Source organism: Bombina bombina, chromosome 9, assembly GCF_027579735.1.
Source record: "Bombina bombina isolate aBomBom1 chromosome 9, aBomBom1.pri, whole genome shotgun sequence".
NCBI lineage: Eukaryota > Metazoa > Chordata > Amphibia > Anura > Bombinatoridae > Bombina > Bombina bombina.
The window spans coordinates 264735789-264755946 of NC_069507.1; positions in this window are offsets into that span (position 1 = coordinate 264735789).

Consider the following 20158-nt stretch of genomic DNA (forward strand, 5'->3'; position numbering starts at 1 on the left):
AACTTTATTGAAATTCATGTAAAGATGGAAACATGTAAGAACATACAATACAGCCATTGTGTTACGCATTTCGGCTAACCATAATAATAGACAATATGTACATTTTTTCAAATGGAAATTATTTGAAGGTCTGTTTTATTAGGGCAAAACATTCTCACTGGATAGAATATAAAGGGCATCTTAGTGATCTCTAAGAGGATAACAGTAGGTGTGTTAGAGTTATGGTTGGGGAACCAAGTGCTCCACAGTGATAATAAACCAGGTATACTGAATTATAAACAAATGTGCCACAGTGATATAAGCCAGGTAAATTGTATTATAACCAAGTATGCCACAGTGATATAAGCCAGGTAAATTGTACAATAACCAAGTGTGCCACAGTGATATAAACCAGGTAAATTGTGCTATAACCAAGTGTGCCACATTGATATAAACCAGGTAAATTGTACTATAACCAAGTGTGCCACAGTGATATAAAGCAGGTAAATCGTACTATAACCAAGTGTACCACAGTGATATAAACCAGGTAATTTGTACTATAACCAAGTGTGCCACAGTGATATAAACCAGGTAAATTGTGCTATAACCAAGTGTACCACAGTGATATTAGTCAGGTAAATCGTACAATAACCAAGTGTGCCACAGTGATATGTCAGGTAAATTGTATTATAACCAAGCGCGCCACAGTGATATAAGTCAGGTAAATCGTACAATAACCAAGTGCGCCACAGTGATATAAACCAGGTAAATTTTACAATAACCAAGTGTTCCACAGTGATATAAACCAGGTAAATTGTACAATAACCAAGTGTACCACAGTGATATAAACCAGGTAAATCGTACTATAACCAAGTGTGCAACAGTGATATAAACCAGGTAAATTGTACTATAACCAAGTGTACCACAGTGACATAAACCAGGTAAATTGTACAATAACCCAGTGCGCCACAGTGATAAAAAACAGGTAAATGGTATTATAACCAAGTGTGCCAAAGTGATATCAGCCAGGTAAATTGTACTATATCCAAATGTGCTACAGTGAAATAAACCAGGAAAATTGTACTATAACCAAGTGTACCACAGTGATATAAACCAGGTAAATTGTACAATAACCAAGTGCGCCACGGTGATAAAAAACAGGTAAATTGTACCATAACCAAGTGTTCCAAAGTGATATAAGACAGGTAAATTGTACTATATCCAAATGTGCTACAGTGAAATAAACCAGGAAAATTGTATTATAACCAAGTGTGCCACAGTGATATAAACCAGGTAAATTGTACTATATCCAAGTGTGCCACAGTGATATAAGCCAGGTAAATTTACTATAACCAAGTGTGCCACAGTGATGAAAACCAGGTAAATTGTATTATAACCAAGTGCGCCACAGTGATATAACCCAGGTAAATTGTACTATATCCAAGTGCGCCACAATGATATAAGCCAGGTAAATTGTACTATAACAAAGTGAGCTACAGGGATATAAGCCAGGTAAATTGTACTATAACCAAGTGTGCCACAGTGATATAAGTTAGGTAAATTGTACTATAACCAAGTGTGCCACAGTGATGTAAGCCAGGTAAATTGTACTATAACCAAGTGTGCCACATTGATATAAACCAGGTAAATTGTATTATAACCAAGTGTGCTACAGTGATATAAACCAGGTAAATTGTACTATAACCAAGTGTGCCACAGTGATATAAGACAGGTATATTTTATTATAATCAAGTGCTCCACAGTGATATAAACCAGGTAAATTGTACTATAACCAAGTGCGCCACAGTGATATCAGACAGGTAATTTGTAGTATAACCAAGTGCGCTACAGTGATATGACAGGTAAATTGTACTATAACCAAGCGAGTCAAAGTGATATAAGAGAGATAAATTGTACTATAACTAAGTGCACCAAAGTGATATCAGGCAGGTAAATTTTACTATAACCAAGTGCACCTAAGTGATATCAGACAGGTAAATTGTATTATAACCAAGTGTGCCACAGTGATATAAGACAGGTAAATTGTACTATAACCAAGTGCACCTACGTGATATAAGACAGGTAAATTGTAATATAACCAAGTGCGCCAAAGTGATATAAGACAGGTAAATTGTACTGTAACCAAGTGCACCAAAGTGAAATAAGACCAGGTAAATCGTTCTATAACCAAGTGTGCTATAGTGACATAAGCCAGTTAAATTGTACAATAACCAAGTGCGCCACAGTGATAAAAAACAGGTAAATTGTACCATAACCAAGTGTTCCAAAGTGATATAAGCCAGGTAAATTGTACTATATCCAAATGTGCTACAGTGAAATAAACCAGGAAAATTGTATTATAACCAATTGTGCCACAGTGATGAAAACCAGGTAAATTGTATTATAAGCCAGGTAAATTGTACTATAACCAAGTGTGCCACAGTGATCTAAACCAGGTAAATTGTACTATAACCAAGTGTGCCACAGTGATATAAGCCAGGTAAATTGTACTATATACAAGTGTGCCACAGTGATATAAACCAGGTAAATTGTACTATAACCAATTGTGCCACAGTGATGAAAACCAGGTAAATTGTATTATAAGCCAGGTAAATTGTACTATAACCAAGTGTGCCACAGTGATCTAAACCAGGGAAATTGTACTATAACCAAGTGTGCCACAGTGATATAAGCCAGGTAAATTGTACTATAACCAAGTGTGCCACAGTGATATAAACCAGGGAAATTGTAGTATAACCAAGTGCGCTACAGTGATATAAGCCAGGTAAATTGTACTATAAATAAGTGCGCCAAATTGATACAGTATAAGCCAGGTAAATTGTACTATAACCAAGTGTGCCACATTGATATAAGCCAGGTAAATTGTATTATAACCAAGTGTGCCACAGTTATATAAACCAGGTAAATTGTACTATAACCAAGTGTGCTACATTGATATAAACCAGATAAATTGTATTATAACCAAGTGTGCCACAGTGATATAAACCAGGTAATTTGTACTATAACCAAGTGCGCCACAGTTATAAAGCCAGGTACATTTCACAATATCTAAGCTATATATATGTATATAAAATGAAATTAAACACATATATATATATATATATATATATATATATATATATATATATATATATACACACTAATGAATTTTTATAATTTTTTTAACATCTCTAATAATTTTTAATAACTATTATTATTTTATACTTTATTTTTATATTTATTATTTACTTAACACGCCTTAAGATAACTGTATTTAATTGTGCTAAGTCAACACCGCGTTAGACCTTCAGCACTAAATCCGAACCATGGATCGCATATTTTACATTCTAATGTTCTTGACACTGAAATAAATGTAATATGTGTGTGTATATATATATATATATATATTGGTATATATCTGATTTTTTTTAATATATATCTATACCTATATATCATTATAAATATATACAAGTACAGGTATATATACAAATGTTTATAAATATACTTCAATGTTAAAAACGTTTAAATGTGTAATATTAATAACTCAGGGTTAGCGCACGTGTATGGGTGTTAGTTTTTTTCTTAACCACGAGCTCCATTAAAGTCTATGGGGAGAATACGTTAACGATTGCATTTAGTTGGTTTTGTGCTTTAAAACCACAGCCTATTTCAATGGGTTGAGCTTTCGGGTAAAATCAAATTTCTTTATTTTATTACTTTGTGTACACATACATGCTTCCATATCTATTATCTGTCTGTAAACCTATGCCCAATACTTGGAGAGAACGATGTAAAATTAACATTATGGGCCAGATTACAAGTGGAGCGCTCTTTAGCACTTACGCTAGAGCATTAATTGCACTAGAAGTAAAGTTTTTGCGCTTGTCGGGTTTCACTTGTGTTATGAGTTGAAAGTAAAAAGTTTGCACTCTTGAAATAACCTATTCCCTTATAGAAGTCAATGGATAAAAAAAAAGTGGAATAAAAACAAACACACTATTCGCCCTATCCCAAACTCATGTTCTCTTTGCGCTAACCTGATGGCATATTCTTATATGTGCCATCCCTATGGCATACTCTTATATGCTCTAACCTGACCACGTATTCTCATGTGTGCTAACCCAACATGAAAATATGAATATTTCACATTCCAATGTTCTTCAGATAGCAGAATATGTTCTATGTATTCATAAATGCATCTCTCTCTCATTTTATATAGGTATAGATATATACATATATATATCCTATAATATAAAAGGCCAAGTGTGTTTGTCCGAAGCTGTCATGCGCAGTAGAGACAGCACAGGACAAACACACCTGGCCTTTGAGTCCGAAACTGATCTGCAGAAGTGGGCATGGCCGGCATGAGCGGGGCGTGGCCGGCACGAAGGGGCGTGACAGGGCGTGAATGTCGTGAAGGGGGCATGGTCGGACGTGAAGGGGGAGTGGCCGGGTGCGGTCGCACGATAGAGGGGAGAGAGATAGAGAGGGTGAGAGAGAAAGAGAGGAGAGAGAGAGAAGGGTGAGAGAGAGAGAGGGTGAGAGAGAGAGAGGGTGAGAGAGAGAGAGGGTGAGAGAGAGAGAGGGTGAGAGAGAGAGAGGGGGGGGAGAGAGAGAGAGAGAGAGAGAGAGAGAGAGAGAGAAGGGTGAGAGAGAGAGAAGGGTGAGAGAGAGAGAAGGGTGAGAGAGAGAGAAGGGTGAGAGAGAGAGAGGGTGAGAGAGAGAGAGGGTGAGAGAGAGAGGGTGAGAGAGAGAGAGGGTGAGAGAGAGAGAGGGTGAGAGAGAGAGAGGGGGGAGAGAGAGAGGGGGGAGAGAGAGAGGGGGAGAAAGAGAGAGGGGGGAGAGAGAGAGAGAGAGAGAGAGAGAGAGAGAGAGAGAGAGAGAGAGGAGAGATAGAGAGAGGGGGGGAGAGAGAGAGAGAGGGTTGGGGGAGAGAGAGGGGGAGAGAGAGAGCACAAAAGAGAGGGGGAGAGAGAGAGCGCAAAAGAGAGGGGGAGAGAGAGAGCGCAAAAGAGAGGGGGAGAGAGCGCAAAAGAGAGGGGGAGAGAGCGCAAAAGAGAGGGGGAGAGAGCGCAAAAGAGAGGGGGAGAGAGAGCATGCAAAAGAGAGGGGGAGAGAGAGAGCAAAAGAAGGGGGAGAGAGAGCGCAAAAGAGGGGGGAGAGAGAGAGCAAAAGAGGGGGGAGAGAGAGAGCAAAAGAGGGGGGAGAGAGAGCAAAAGAGGGGGAGAGAGAGAGCAAAAGAGGGGGGAGAGAGAGCGCAAAAGAGGGGGTTAGAGAGAGAGCACAAAAGAGAGGGGGGGGAAGAGCACAAAAGAGATGGGGGAGAGAGAGCACAAAAGAGAGCGGGAGAGAGCACAAAAGAGAGGGGGAGAGAGAGCGCAAAAGAGAGGGGGGAGAGAGAGTGCAAAAGAGATGGGGGAGAGAGAGCGCAAAAGAGAGGGGGGGAGAGAGAGCACAAAAGAGAGGGGAGAGAGAGCACAAAAGAGAGGGGAGAGAGAGCACAAAAGAGAGGGGGAGAGAGAGAGCACAAAAGAGATGGGGGAGAGAGAGAGCGCAAAAGAGAGGGGGAGAGAGAGCGCGCAAAAGAGAGGGGGAGAGAGAGAGAGCGAGAGCAAAAGCGGGGGGAGAGAGAGAGAGAGCAAAATAGGGGGGAGACAGAGAGCGCAAAAGAGAGGGGGGAGAGAGCGCAAAAGAGAGGGGGAGAGAGAGTGCAAAAGAGAGGGGGGAGAGAGAGCTCAAAATGTCCGTCGCTGTCAGCAGTTGCGCACGCATCCTCAATGGAATTCAAATCCTATTGGCTTTTTAAATTAGCCAATAGGATGAGAGCAAGTGAAATTTTATTGGCTATTCAAATCAGCCAATAGAATTTCACTTGCTCTCATGCTATTGGCTAATTTAAATAACCAATGGGATTTGAGTAGCTTTCATCCTATTGGCTGATTTGAATTGGAAGAATCAAATCGGCCAATAGGAATTTAAGGTACGACATCTTTAATCAAAACTTGAATTCACTATTCAGTGTATGGCGGAGATCGTACGAAGAGGATCCTCCACGCTCCATGGCTCTGCGGTCACCGGTCTACAGTTCCAGGGTCGCTGGTCTTCAGCTCTGCGGTCTTCAGTACCGATCCGCGCAGGATGTTCCTGGTAGAAGAAGATGTTGCGCTTGAAAGAAGACATCACAGCCTGGAACAGGACCTTCTCCGCTGGACTTCAGGAACCGTGAGTACCAACCTGGGGGTTAGACTTAGGATTTTTTAAGGGGTTTTTGGGGGGATTTGGCTTATTTAGATTAGGATGGGCATAAAAAGAGCTAAATGCCCTTTTAATGGCAATGCCCAAACAAATGCCCTTTCAGGGCAATGGGCAGTTTAGGTTTTTTAGTGATAGGTTCTTTTATTTTGGGGGGTGGGGGGTTTAATGTTAGGTGGGACTTTGTATATTTTTTGTAAAAGTGCTGATTATCTTGGGGCAATGCCCTGCAAAAAGTCCTTTTAAGGGCTACTGGTTTATTATTAGAGTAGGTGCTGTTTTATTATAATAGGGATTAGGTTTAATTTTGTTAAATTTGGTAATTTGATTTTTTTATTTTCTGTAATGTTAGCTTTTTGATTTTTTTGTAACTTTAGAATGTATTAGTTTAGGTAATTTGGGTTTATTTAATTGGGGTGTTAGATTAGGGGTTGTTAGGTTTGGGGGTGTTAGGTTAGTGTACTGTACTTAGTTATTTAAATAGTTATTTGCGTTGTGGGTTTTGGCGGTTTAAAGGGTTAATAAGTTTAATAGGTTTATTGTGATGTAGGGGTTTAAAAATGTTGTAGATAAAGAAATATACTTAAAGTAGATATAATTTAAAGAAAATAAATGTTGTATTTATTTAGGACAGTAGTTTATCCAATTAGAGTGTGTCTATACCTGTAGTTTATTATATAGAACATATTTTTGATATATTTAAGACAGTAGTTCATTAAAATTATAGTATTGCTACACCTGTAGCTAACATTTTTATATTAAAGAAGAGTTACAAAATACGTTGTTTCTAAATCTGTAGTTTAAAAAATAATTAGACTGCCCTCTGGGCAGGTTTATCGACTAGTATATATATATATAGGGGAAAAGCCACTGCAAATACGGTCAGGCAACTGTATTTTGTATGAAACTTTTCTTTAATAGAAGTAAAACAGTCTTTTTCCAGAGTTAGGGTATATTTACCCTTTAAATGAAAAATGCTTTTCAGCAGCAACAGAAAATACAAAACAAAAAGGACTACTCCTGTTAGGAGATTGACTGACAATAGTTTCCCTAACTACTATTACTGGTCCAGCTACTCTTGCCCCAGTGAAAAACAAACAAGCATTCACAGCTTTTACAAAACAAAACAGTTTTCTTACCAGACCTTTAACTTCCATGCAGACAGGTTCTTTAGAGGTCTCCACGTGCACCCTCCCAGTGCAGTCTGATACTGAGGCCCCTACCCGCTTTCTCAGAGCTATGATATAGCCCTGGGTCTAATTAACAAGGAACAGGTTTACTAGCTAACAGAAAACCAATAACCACTTAACAACCGGGATAGATTGCTCTTTGTAACCTCTGACTGATATACACATGGTCCTGTACCCTGTCACAATATATATACACATGTTCCATATAGCAGATCCACCCACCTGGAGTCAACTACCTGGGTGCAATTATGTTACAATATATATCCTTGAATAAAAAGCACTCACAGGAGATTTTGGATATCAATCAACCAAAAATGTATTAACGTTTCAGGGAAACCTACATCCCCTTCATCAGAACAACAAAAGTGTGAAAAATAGCACATATATATTTTGCATATAATTAAGTGATCTACAAACCCCATCCAATTCCTGTGGCACCAAACAAAGTGTTTGGAACGCAAGTCTGCAGTCCAGAGTATCGTGGAACCGGAAGTGACAGCCTGCAACTTCCGCTCTAGTATCTATTAGGTCTAACAACGGCAACAATCCTTATAATATCAGCTATTGTACTCAATTAAGCTAACTTTCAGGATCATGTCTAAACCTGTGAGAATATGTGAAAAAAGCGTGTTCATAGAGTATTACTTAGCGCAACTTCATTCAGTGTTTTCGCTATTACTTCTACTCCGGTGTTGTCATAGTTACTGCAAAACACAAAAGTAAAATACATCTTTATCAACAAATTTAAATGCAATTATGAGTGTGATATATTATCTATGTGTACCTATTTGTATGATTATAGTGATCCATACTATATATTGTAGAAGATAACATATTTGGGCACTCGTTCTCTATATGTTTGTAATGTTGTCATGACAACCAGCCTCCAATACATCATATAGACAATAAGCCATTCTCACATATAGTTAATTTCGACTTACTGGCAGTGACTATTAAGGTTGTGACATCATGGATAACCTTAATACTAGCCCAAAAGCCAAAATGATTGGTAATCCTCATACCCAACGTTACCAAATATCAATAATTTTCTCTCTCTGATCCATTAGTATTATTTACATATATACATCCTTCTTATCTCTCCTTTAAGAACCTATCACATGTATCGCCAAAAAGGCATACATCTCCGCATTAATATGCTCGGAGTAGAATTCTATCTGCTTAAAGTGTATACATGATTATCGTTCTCTTTTAATATCAACAAGGGTAGAAAGCACTAAATTCTCACACTAATATGTCATGGCTACTGTCTAGGACAATTAAGGCACAGACCACCTCCCTGGGGCAGACAGAGGATATAGTGGCTAATTTAAGTTCTCACCACCTAACCCTTTCAGAAAGACAAGTACTTAACAAGGGACTATCTTTTGTCCCAAGTACTAGTATTTCAGAATTGGATCTCAAATTGGATATATTCAAACTGAACAGAACAGAAAGTAAAAGAATATTTCCAAAATCAGAACGAGAATACAGGCCACATTAATAAGAGACCTGTAGACTATAGCTGTAAGAAACCTAGTGTGTTTGAACCACACAACTGTAGTCCTACCACCAAAACAAACATCAGACTGATTACACAAGACTTAGAATCTGAATGTATGAATAAAATATGGAGACAAGAAGGAGTTGGGGGCCATAAGATCTTTGCAGTCTGACACCTCTGTGGTCATTAGACTAGTGGATAGGAGCGGTGCCATAGTTTTATTGGACTGTGTAGACTATTCAGGTGACATTCTGCAACAGTTATCTGACCCTAACACATACATGGAATTATCTTCAGATCCCACCTATTTGTAAAAAAAACAATTACATGATTTGATACAATTTGGGTTTGAACAAGGATTTATCTCGGAACAGATCAAGGAATTCTGCTGTACACAATATCCTAAAATCTCCATCTTTTACATACAGGGAGTGCAGAATTATTAGGCAAGTTGTATTTTTGAGGATTAATTTTATTATTGAACTACCATGTTCTCAATGAACCCAAAAAACTCATTAATATCAAAGCTGAATATTTTTGGAAGTAGTTTTTAGTTTGTTTTTAGTTTTAGCTATTTTAGGGGGATATCTGTGTGTGCAGGTGACTATTACTGTGCATAATTATTAGGCAACTTAACAAAAAACAAATATATACCCATTTCAATTATTTATTTTTACCAGTGAAACCAATATAACATCTCAACATTCACAAATATACATTTCTGACATTCAAAAACAAAACAAAAACAAATCAGTGACCAATATAGCCACCTTTCTTTGCAAGGACACTCAAAAGCCTGCCATCCATGGATTCTGTCAGTGTTTTGATCTGTTCACCATCAACATTGCGTGCAGCAGCAACCACAGCCTCCCAGACACTGTTCAGAGAGGTGTACTGTTTTCCCTCCTTGTAAATCTCACATTTGATGATGGACCACAGGTTCTCAATGGGGTTCAGATCAGGTGAACAAGGAGGCCATGTCATTAGATTTTCTTCTTTTATACCCTTTCTTGCCAGCCACGCTGTGGAGTACTTGGACGCGTGTGATGGAGCATTGTCCTGCATGAAAATCATGTTTTTCTTGAAGGATGCAGACTTCTTCCTGTACCACTGCTTGAAGAAGGTGTCTTCCAGAAACTGGCAGTAGGACTGGGAGTTGAGATTGACTCCATCCTCAACCCGAAAAGGCCCCACAAGCTCATCTTTGATGATACCAGCCCAAACCAGTACTCCACCTCCACCTTGCTGGCGTCTGAGTTGGACTGGAGCTCTCTGCCCTTTACCAATCCAGCCACGGGCCCATCCATCTGGCCCATCAAGACTCACTCTCATTTCATCAGTCCATAAACCTTAGAAAAATCAGTCTTGAGATATTTCTTGGCCCAGTCTTGACGTTTCAGCTTGTGTGTCTTGTTCAGTGGTGGTCGTCTTTCAGCCTTTCTTACCTTGGCCATGTCTCTGAGTATTGCACACCTTGTGCTTTTGGGCACTCCAGTGATGTTGCAGCTCTGAAATATGGCCAAACTGGTGGCAAGTGGCATCTTGGCAGCTGCACGCTTGACTTTTCTCAGTTCATGGGCAGTTATTTTGCGCCTTGGTTTTTCCACATGCTTCTTGCGACCCTGTTGACTATTTTGAATGAAACGCTTGATTGTTCGATGATCACGCTTCAGAAGCTTTGCAATTTTAAGAGTGCTGCATCCCTCTGCAAGATATCTCACTATTTTTGACTTTTCTGAGCCTGTCAAGTCCTTCTTTTGACCCATTTTGCCAAAGGAAAGGAAGTTGCCTAATAATTATGCACACCTGATATAGGGTGTTGATGTCATTAGACCACACCCCTTCTCATTACAGAGATGCACATCACCTAATATGCTTAATTGGTAGTAGGCTTTCGAGCCTATACAGCTTGGAGTAAGACAACATGCATAAAGAGGATGATGTGGTCAAAATACTCATTTGCCTAATAATTCTGCACTCCCTGTAATCACACAAATACACAAAACTATGACACAACCACCTGTATGTTCCATAGTGTCAGCAGTTCATTTCCTTTTGCAACCAGTAGCACAAAACATTGACGTAGTGTTACAACCTATAGTTAGAGACACACGTTCATTTCTGCTAGACACTTATGATCTCAATAGGCAATTGAGGGGGATACAGATTCAAGAAGGTGACCTGCTAGTGACCCTTAATGTCAATAGCCTATATTCCATTATCCCACATAATATGGGACTGACGGCTATAGAAGCACAACTGCCCAAGGCTCAAAACACCACAGCGGTCCACCTATTGAATACTTACATTCTCTAACTGGGTTCTGTCTCAGTAAAAATTATTTTTGATTTGAAAAAAAGTTCTACCTCCAAACAGCAGGGATGGCAATGGGATCAAACATGGCCCCTGCATATGTGAATATACTCATGTCCAAATTTGAGAATATTTACCTGTGGGGTACTAATGATGAGGCTATAACCTTTTATTGAAGGTACATTGATGATGTCTTCCTCATTTGGAGGGGTAATGAGGAAAAACTAATGATATGGTTTAACACCATTAATAACACCAACAATACTCTAAGATTCAAGTTGACTGCGGAGGAGCAACAGAAACACATTCTTGATCTAAACATATTTATTTCTGGTGAAACATTAGGCACCACACTATACAACAAGCCCACAGACAGAAATTCAATACTGAGGGCTGACAGCGTCTACCCCCCTTCATTACTTAGGGGTATTGTTAAATCTCAGATGATTCACACTATAAGAAACAACTCTGATACAGATACAGGGGTCTTCCAGTTAGAAGGGACCACATTCTTACAGAGAGGCTATAAAGCACAAGTAATTAACTCTACTCTGGAAGGTATACAGGACTTATCTCAGAAAGATCTGATTAACAAGGACAGTAATTACACAAGGACAGATGAAAACAGATTGATTTGCATACGAAGAGAGAAGCGCTCTACCAGGAACGAACAACAGCTCAGTGGCTTGTTCTATGGCGATTTACCACCCGGAAGCAGCCTCTTTTAGACCAGTGTGCTTTTCACAGAAGAAAACTTTCCTGAAGTATATCAGTCTGATCCTGCCAAGTAAGGTCAGTCCAGCCCCGAAATACCAGGCAATTCTCCTCTGAACAAGGAACATGACAACCCCAGACGATCGTTTCGTCCTCCTATGGGCCTCGTCAGTGAGGTGCAGCCACATTCCTCTAAGCAGACTGGGCAAGGAGTCCACGTCTGGTTTCCCCCATCACCCATAGGGAGACTTCCCCAGGGTCATAATAATTTGCATACGAAGAGAGAAGCGCTCTACCAGCAACGAACAACAGCTCAGTGGCTTGTTCTATGGCGATTTACCACCTGGAAGCAGCCTCTTTTAGACCAGTGTGCTTTTCACAGAAGAAAACTTTCCTGAAATATATCAGTCTGATCCTGCCAAGTAAGGTCAGTCCAGCCCCGAAATACCAGGCAATTCTCCTCTGAACAAGGAACATGACAACCCCTGACGATCGTTTCGGCCTCCTATGGGCCTCGTCAGTGAGGTGCAGCCACATTCCTCTAAGCACACTGGGCAAGGAGTCCACGTCTGGTTTCCCCCATCACCCATAGGGGGACTTCCCCAGGGTCATAATAATTTGCATACGAAGAGAGAAGCGCTCTACCAGGAATGAACAACAGCTCAGTGGCTTGTTCTATGGCGATTTACCACCCGGAAGCAGCCTCTTTTAGACCAGTGTGCTTTTCACAGAAGAAAACTTTCCTGAAGTATATCAGTCTGATCCTGCCAAGTAAGGTCAGTCCAGCCCCGAGATACCAGGCAATTCTCCTCTGAACAAGGAACATGACAACCCCAGACGATCGTTTCGGCCTCCTATGGGCCTCGTCAGTGAGGTGCAGCCACATTCCTCTAAGCACACTGGGCAAGGAGTCCACGTCTGGTTTCCCCCATCACCCATAGGGAGACTTCCCCAGGGTCATAATAATTTGCATACGAAGAGAGAAGCGCTCTACCAGGAATGAACAACAGCTCAGTGGCTTGTTCTATGGCGATTTACCACCCGGAAGCAGCCTCTTTTAGACCAGTGTGCTTTTCACAGAAGAAAACTTTCCTGAAGTATATCAGTCTGATCCTGCCAAGTAAGGTCAGTCCAGCCCCGAAATACCAAGCAATTCTCCTCTGAACAAGGAACATGACAACCCCAGACGATCGTTTCGGCCTCCTATGGGCCTCGTCAGTGAGGTGCAGCCACATTCCTCTAAGCACACTGGGCAAGGAGTCCACGTCTGGTTTCCCCCATCACCCATAGGGAGACTTCTCCAGGGTCATAATAATTTGCATACGAAGAGAGAAGCGCTCTACCAGGAACGAACAACAGCTCAGTGGCTTGTTCTATGGCGATTTACCACCCGGAAGCAGCCTCTTTTAGACCAGTGTGCTTTTCACAGAAGAAAACTTTCCTGAAGTATATCAGTCTGATCCTGCCAAGTAAGGTCAGTCCAGCCCCGAAATACCAGGCAATTCTCCTCTGAACAAGGAACATGACAACCCCAGACGATCGTTTCGGCCTCCTATGGGCCTCGTCAGTGAGGTGCAGCCACATTCCTCTAAGCACATTATGCTATTGTTCGTTCCCAGGTTGAGCGCTTCTCTCTTTTTATTTATGCAAATTATGACACTTAGGGAAGTCTCCCTAAGTGTGATGCGGGAATCCAGACGTGGACCCGTTGCTCAGTGTGCCTAGAGGGATATGGCTGCACCTCACTGACGAGGCCCACAATAGGACGAAACGTACGTCTGGGGTTTTGCTGTTTCTCTTGTTCAGAGAGAGATTGCCTGGTATTTCGGGGCTGGACTGTACTGTGAAGTCAGGATCAGACTGATATGCTACAGGAAAATTCTTCTCTGTGAAAGGCACATATTGAGCAAAAAGAGGCTGCTTCTAGGGTGGTAACTAGCCATAGAACAAGCTATTATGCTATTGTTCGTTCCCAGGTTGAGCGCTTCTCTCTTTTTATTTATGCAAATTATGACACTTATGGAAGTCTCCCTAAGTGTGATGCAGGAATCCAGACGTGGACCCGTTGCTCAGTGTGCCTAGAGGGATATGGCTGCACCTCACTGACGAGGCCCACAATAGGCCGAAATGTACGTCTGGGGTTTTGCTGTTTCTCTTGTTCAGAGAGGGATTGCCTGGTATTTCGGGGCTGGACTGTACTGTGAAGTCAGGATCAGACTGATATGCTACAGGAAAGTTCTTCTCTGTGAAAGGCACATATTGAGCAAAAAGAGGCTGCTTCTAGGGTGGTAACTAGCCATAGAACAAGCTATTATGCTATTGTTCGTTCCCAGGTTGAGCACTTCTCTCTTTTTATTTATGAAAACAGATTGATGTTTGTTACTACCTTTTCTCCCAACACTACTGGCAGAATATTGAGGCAACACTGGCCACTAGTGACCTCTGACCCTCAATTGAGCTTTGCTCAAAATCTGATTTGATGGTGGGGTGCAAAAGAGGAACCAATCTTAGAGACCTATTGGTTTAAACAAATCCGAAGAAAAGTTATCAAAAAGAAACCAAAGGAGAATATAAAGGGTTGTTATAAATGCCTGGGGAGCACCACCTGCAATGGTCTTAGTTCCACTAAATTTTTTCACCATCCGCATAGTAACAAAGTATACACAATATGATTCTCTTTTTCACAAAATACTACACGTGTGGTTTAATTGCTGTTTTGTCCGTGTGCAAGATTCTATATAGGCAAAACGCAGGGAACCTTACGAGAACGGATGGCGAACCACAGGTTGGCGATACAACAAGCCCTTAAGAATGGTCAGTCTGACCAACCAGTCACACGACATTGTGCAGAGATGGCACATCCTATCTATAATATACATTTTTATTGACCACGTACCCAAATTGGTCAGAGGTGGCAATAGAAACAAAGCTCTCCTCATTCGTGAAGCCCAATGGATATACAGTCATGGCCAAAAATATTGGCACCCCTGCATTTCTGTCAGATAATGCACCACTTCACCCAGAAAATTGTTGTAATTACAATTGTTTAGGCATTCTGATGTTTACTTCTTTTGTTTGTATTGGAGTGACACAAAAAAGTGGAGAAAAAAAAGCCAAATCTGACACATTCAACGCAAAACTCCAATATTGGTCTGGACAAAATTATTGGCTTCTTCTCAAAATTGTAAGAAATAATTGCATTCCAATTTGTGATGCTCCTGTAATTTGTAATTAAACTCACCTGTCTCAATTAACAAGTGCTGACAATTTAGAAATCACACCAGCAACCAGTTAAAATGGTGAAAATTGACTCAACATTTTTGTTGTGTTTCTGTGTGCCACACTGTGCATTGAGAAGAGAAAGAGCAGCAAATAATTGTCTGAGGATTTGAGAATTTTTTTTTTCTGGAAAAGCCCATGGACAATCTCAAGGTTACAAGTTCATCCCCAGAGTTCTTAATATTCCTGTGTCCACTGTGCGCAACATTGTCAAGAAGTTTACAGACCATGGCACTGTAGCTAAACTCCCTGGACGTGGATGAAAGAGAAAAATGTATCAAAAGGTTGCAACAAAGGATTGTTCGAATGGTGGATAAAGAAGCTCGGTCAAATTCCAGACAAATTTAAACTAACCTAAGGCACAAGGTACAAATGTGTCAGCTCAAACTATACGTTGCTATCTGAATGAAAAGGAACACTATGGTGGGAGACTCAGGAAGACCCCACTGCTGACACAGAAACATAAAAAAGCCAGTTTGGAGTTTGCCAAAACGTACGTGAGGAAGCCAAAATCCTTTTGGGAGAATGTGCTGTGGACAGATGAAACAAAATTACAGCTTTTTGGTAAAGCCCATCATTCTACTGTTTTCAGAAAAAGAAATATGGCTTTTAAAGAAAAGAATACAGTCCCTACAGTCAAACATGGTGGAGGTTCACTGATGTTTTGTGGTTGCTTTGCTGCTTCAGGCACTGGATGTCTTGACTTTGGGCATGGAATTATGAACTCTGAAGATTACCAAAACATTCTGTGTTGCAATGTAGGACCCAGTGTCAGAAAGTTGGGTCTCCATCAGAGGTCATGGGTCTTACAGAAGGACAATAACCCAACGCACACGTCAAAAAACACCCAGAAATGGTTTAAGACAAAGCGCTGGAGAGTACTGAGCTGGCCAGCAATGATTTCAGATCTCAATCCTATAGAGCACCTGTGGAGAGATCTCTTAACAGCAGTTAGGAAAAGGAACCCTTCCAATCTGAGAGACCTGGAACAGTTGGCAAAAGAAGAGTGGTCCAAAAATTCCAGTAGATAAGTGTAAGAAACTCATTGATTACAGGAAGCAATTTATTTCAGTTATTTCCATGGGGTGTGCTACCAAATATTAAATTGAGGGTCATTTTGCCCAGTCCATTTTTGGAGTTTTGCGTGGAATGTGTTAGATTTGAGAATACCTAAACATTTGTAATTGCAACAGAGGGAAGTGGTGCATTATCTGACAGAAATGACGGGGTGACAATATTTTTGGCCATGACTATATACATATACAGTATATATAAATACATAAATATGCATTTTTAGAAATGAATATGTATGTTTCTCTATGTTAAAGCCCTTTGCAGCCTTTGAGCATATCTTTGAGCATTTATAACTTTTGTGTGCATTATTTTTATTGAATCATATTTATAAGATGGTGTTATTATAAGTGCAACTATACTTTATTTATTTTTATGGGTTTTGTGCAACTTTTTTGTTTCACGAAAAAAACAGTTACCCACAGCTCTGAACTTGCTGTAATCATTCTATTGTAAATCACAATTGCACTCAAGCGATCACTTTTACATTCAACTCATAATACGAGCGCAATTTAACCTTCGCTCCACTCATAATCTTTGGCCTTTATTAGTTATCTCTCCTAAACCCCGCTGTGATTAAAATTTCTTCTGCGGGCTGTGTTTATACAGCTTGTCTATAGCCTATACCCAAGTATCAAAACTTTCAGTAGAGTTAGGGACACCACAGGCTAAATCAGCTATTTTGAATGCCAACATAAATGTAAAGGAGGTATTTGTAAACAATTTAATACACTCCAGCAGGTAAAATTGATCTTTTTGAACAAATTAAAAGGGAGAAACATTTTGGGTAAATTGTCCCTTTGACTATTTATCTTATTCAAATTTAATCAACATCTGTTATATTTGTCATCCTTTTTCCCCTTTATCCTATATAATAAAAGGCCAAGTGTGTTTGTCCGAAGCTGTTGAGCGCAGTAGAGACTGCATGCGAGGACAAACACACTTGGCCTACCTCACCTGGCATCTGACGTGGAGTGGGTGTGACCGGGCAAGCATGCCGCGGGAGAGGCATGGGCGGGGCGTGGGCAGGGCCGGATGCGCCGTGAGAGATAGAGAGCTCTAAAGAGAGGGGATAGAGAGAGCAGAAGAGGGGGGGGGAAGAGAGGGGTAAGAGAAAGCAAAAGAGAGGGGGGAGAGAGCAAAAGAGGGGCATAGAAAGAGCAAAAGAGAGAGAGCAAAAGAGACGGGGAGAGACAGCAAAAAGAGGGGGGGAGAGAGAGAGCAAAAGAGGAAGAGAGACAGTAAAATGGAGAAGGGATAGAGAGCAGAAGAGGGGGAAAGATAGAGCACAAAAGAGGGGGAGAGAGAGTTCAAAAGAGAGGGGGGGAGAGAGAGCGTCAAAGAGGAGGAGAGAGAGAGCTCAAAAGAGAGGGGGGAAAGAGAGCACAAAAGAGAAGGGGGAGAGAGCGCAAAAGAGAAGGGGGAGAGAGAGCAAAAGAGAAGGGGGAGAGAGCGAAAAAGAGAGGGGGGAGAGAGTGCTAGAGAGAGGGGGAGAGAGTGCTAAAGAGAGGGGGAGAGAGAGCAAAAGAGAGGGGGGGAGAGTGCAAAAAAAGGGGGGAGAGAGAGCAAAAGAGGGGGAGAGGGAGCAAAAGAGGGGTGGAGAGAGTGCAAAAGAGGGGGGAGAGAGCGCAAAAGAGGGGGGAGAGAGAACAAAAGAGGGAGGAGAGAGAGAACAAAAGAGAGGGGGGAGAGCACAAAAGAGAGGGGGAGAGAGCACAAAAGAGGGGGGAAAGAGCACAAAAGAGGGGGGAAAGAGCACAAAAGAGGGGGGAAAGAGCACAAAAAAGGGGGGAGAGAGCGCAAAAGATAAGGGGGAGAGAGAGAGCAAATGAGAGGGGGAGAGCGCAAAAGAGGGGGGAGAGAGCCCAAAAGAGGGGGGAGAGAGAGCAAAAGAGGGGGAGAGAGAGCAAAAGAGGGTGAGAGAGAGAGAGCAAAAGAGGGGGAAGAGAGCAGAAGACGGGCGGGGAAGAGAGAGCGCAAAAGAGAGGGGAGAGAGAAGGAGCAAAAGAAGGGGAAGAGAGCAGAAGAGGGGCGGGGAAGAGAGAGCGCAAAAGAGAGGGGAGAGAGAGAGGGAGCAAGGGTTGGAACCGCGGTACTTAAAAAAATTGGCCCGTGTACACTGGCTTTAGGACTAGTTCAGTAATATTTGAGTGTGATGAGTTTGTTAGTGGCGCCCCAAGGGCTGACTGTTGTGAAGTGATTGGGTTTAAATTTAATATAATAACTGAATGTTATTCCACATACTGGGTGAACGTCTTGTGACTTGTGTTTTAATTATATTGTAAAATAGATCAATTCCTCAGATGGGACTGAAGGAAATAATACTCATATGGATTTATAAAAATAAAATTTAAAATTTAATAAAAATGAATAAAATTTGAGACTTTTCAACTGATGAAGCAAAATAATTATAAGTAAACAATTTATTTGTAAAATAAAATATGACACCGGTGTCTCTAAAATAATTTTCTCACATAAAAGGCTCACATAAAATAAAGACGCTTATATAGTCTGAGGATACATGCTTGCTATCAATTGTAATACACTTTCTTATATTTTAAATCAGGCAGAGATATAGTAACAATTTAACTTTAAACAAGACTATTTAGTCAAAGATGTGACCAGATAGTCTTGTTTAAAGTCACATTGTTTGATACATTGTCCATATCTTTGACTAGATAGTCTTGTTTAACCTCTTAAGGACATATGACAGAATTTTTCCGTCATAAAACAATTGAGCAAACTGAAAGCTGTGTCCTTAAAGGGTTAAAGTTACATTGTTACTATATCTCTGCCTGATTTAAAATATAAGAAAGTGTATTACAATTGATAGCAAGCATGTATCCTCAGACTATATAAGCGTCTTTATTTTATGTGAGCCTTTTATGTGAGAAAATTATTTTAGAGACACCGGTGTCATATTTTATTTTACAAATAAATTGTTTACTTATAATTATTTTGCTTCATCAGTTGAAAAGTGTCAAATTTTATTCATTTTTATTACATTTTAAATTGTATTTTTATAAATCCATATGAGTATTATTTCTTTCAGTCCCATCTGAGGAATTGATCTATTTTACAATATAATTAAAACACAAGTCACAAGACGTTCACCCAGTATGTGGAATAACATTCAGTTATTATATTAAATTTAAACCCAATCACTTCACAACAGTCAGCCCTTGGGGCTCCACTAACAAACTCATCACACTTGAATCACCCCTAGTTCGCACTCATGAGAAGTACGAACAGTTAGTAGGCTAGCACTGTCACTTCTAAGTATAAGTGTACATCCACTTAGTCATTCAGTAATATTTGCCTTTGTTACACTCTGTATTAACTTGATGGATCTGTTTACCTGTACTCTGTTTTGCTTTTGTCCACCATTTTCTTCCTGCTATTTTGTCTTCTTCTCCATTACACAAACACATAAACACTGCCATCTGTAACGTTACTTCAGACTATACAGAGGGCAGACAGAGCATTCTGTCACTCATATAATTTCCCTGCCCACCTCTCAGGTTACCTAAGACTATACAGAGGGCAGACAGAGCATTCTGTCACTCATATCATTTCCCCGCCCACCTCTCAGGTTACCTAAGATTATACAGAGGGCAGACAGAGCATTCTGTCACTCATATCATTTCCCCGCCCACCTCTCAGGTTACCTAAGACTATACAGAGGGCAGACAGAGCATCCTGTCACTCATATCATTTCCCCGCCCACCTCTCAGGTTACCTAAGACTATACAGAGGGCAGACAGAGCATTCTGTCACTCATATAATTTCCCTGCCCACCTCTCAGGTTACCTAAGACTATACAGAGGGCAGACAGAGCATGATGTCACTCACATTGTTT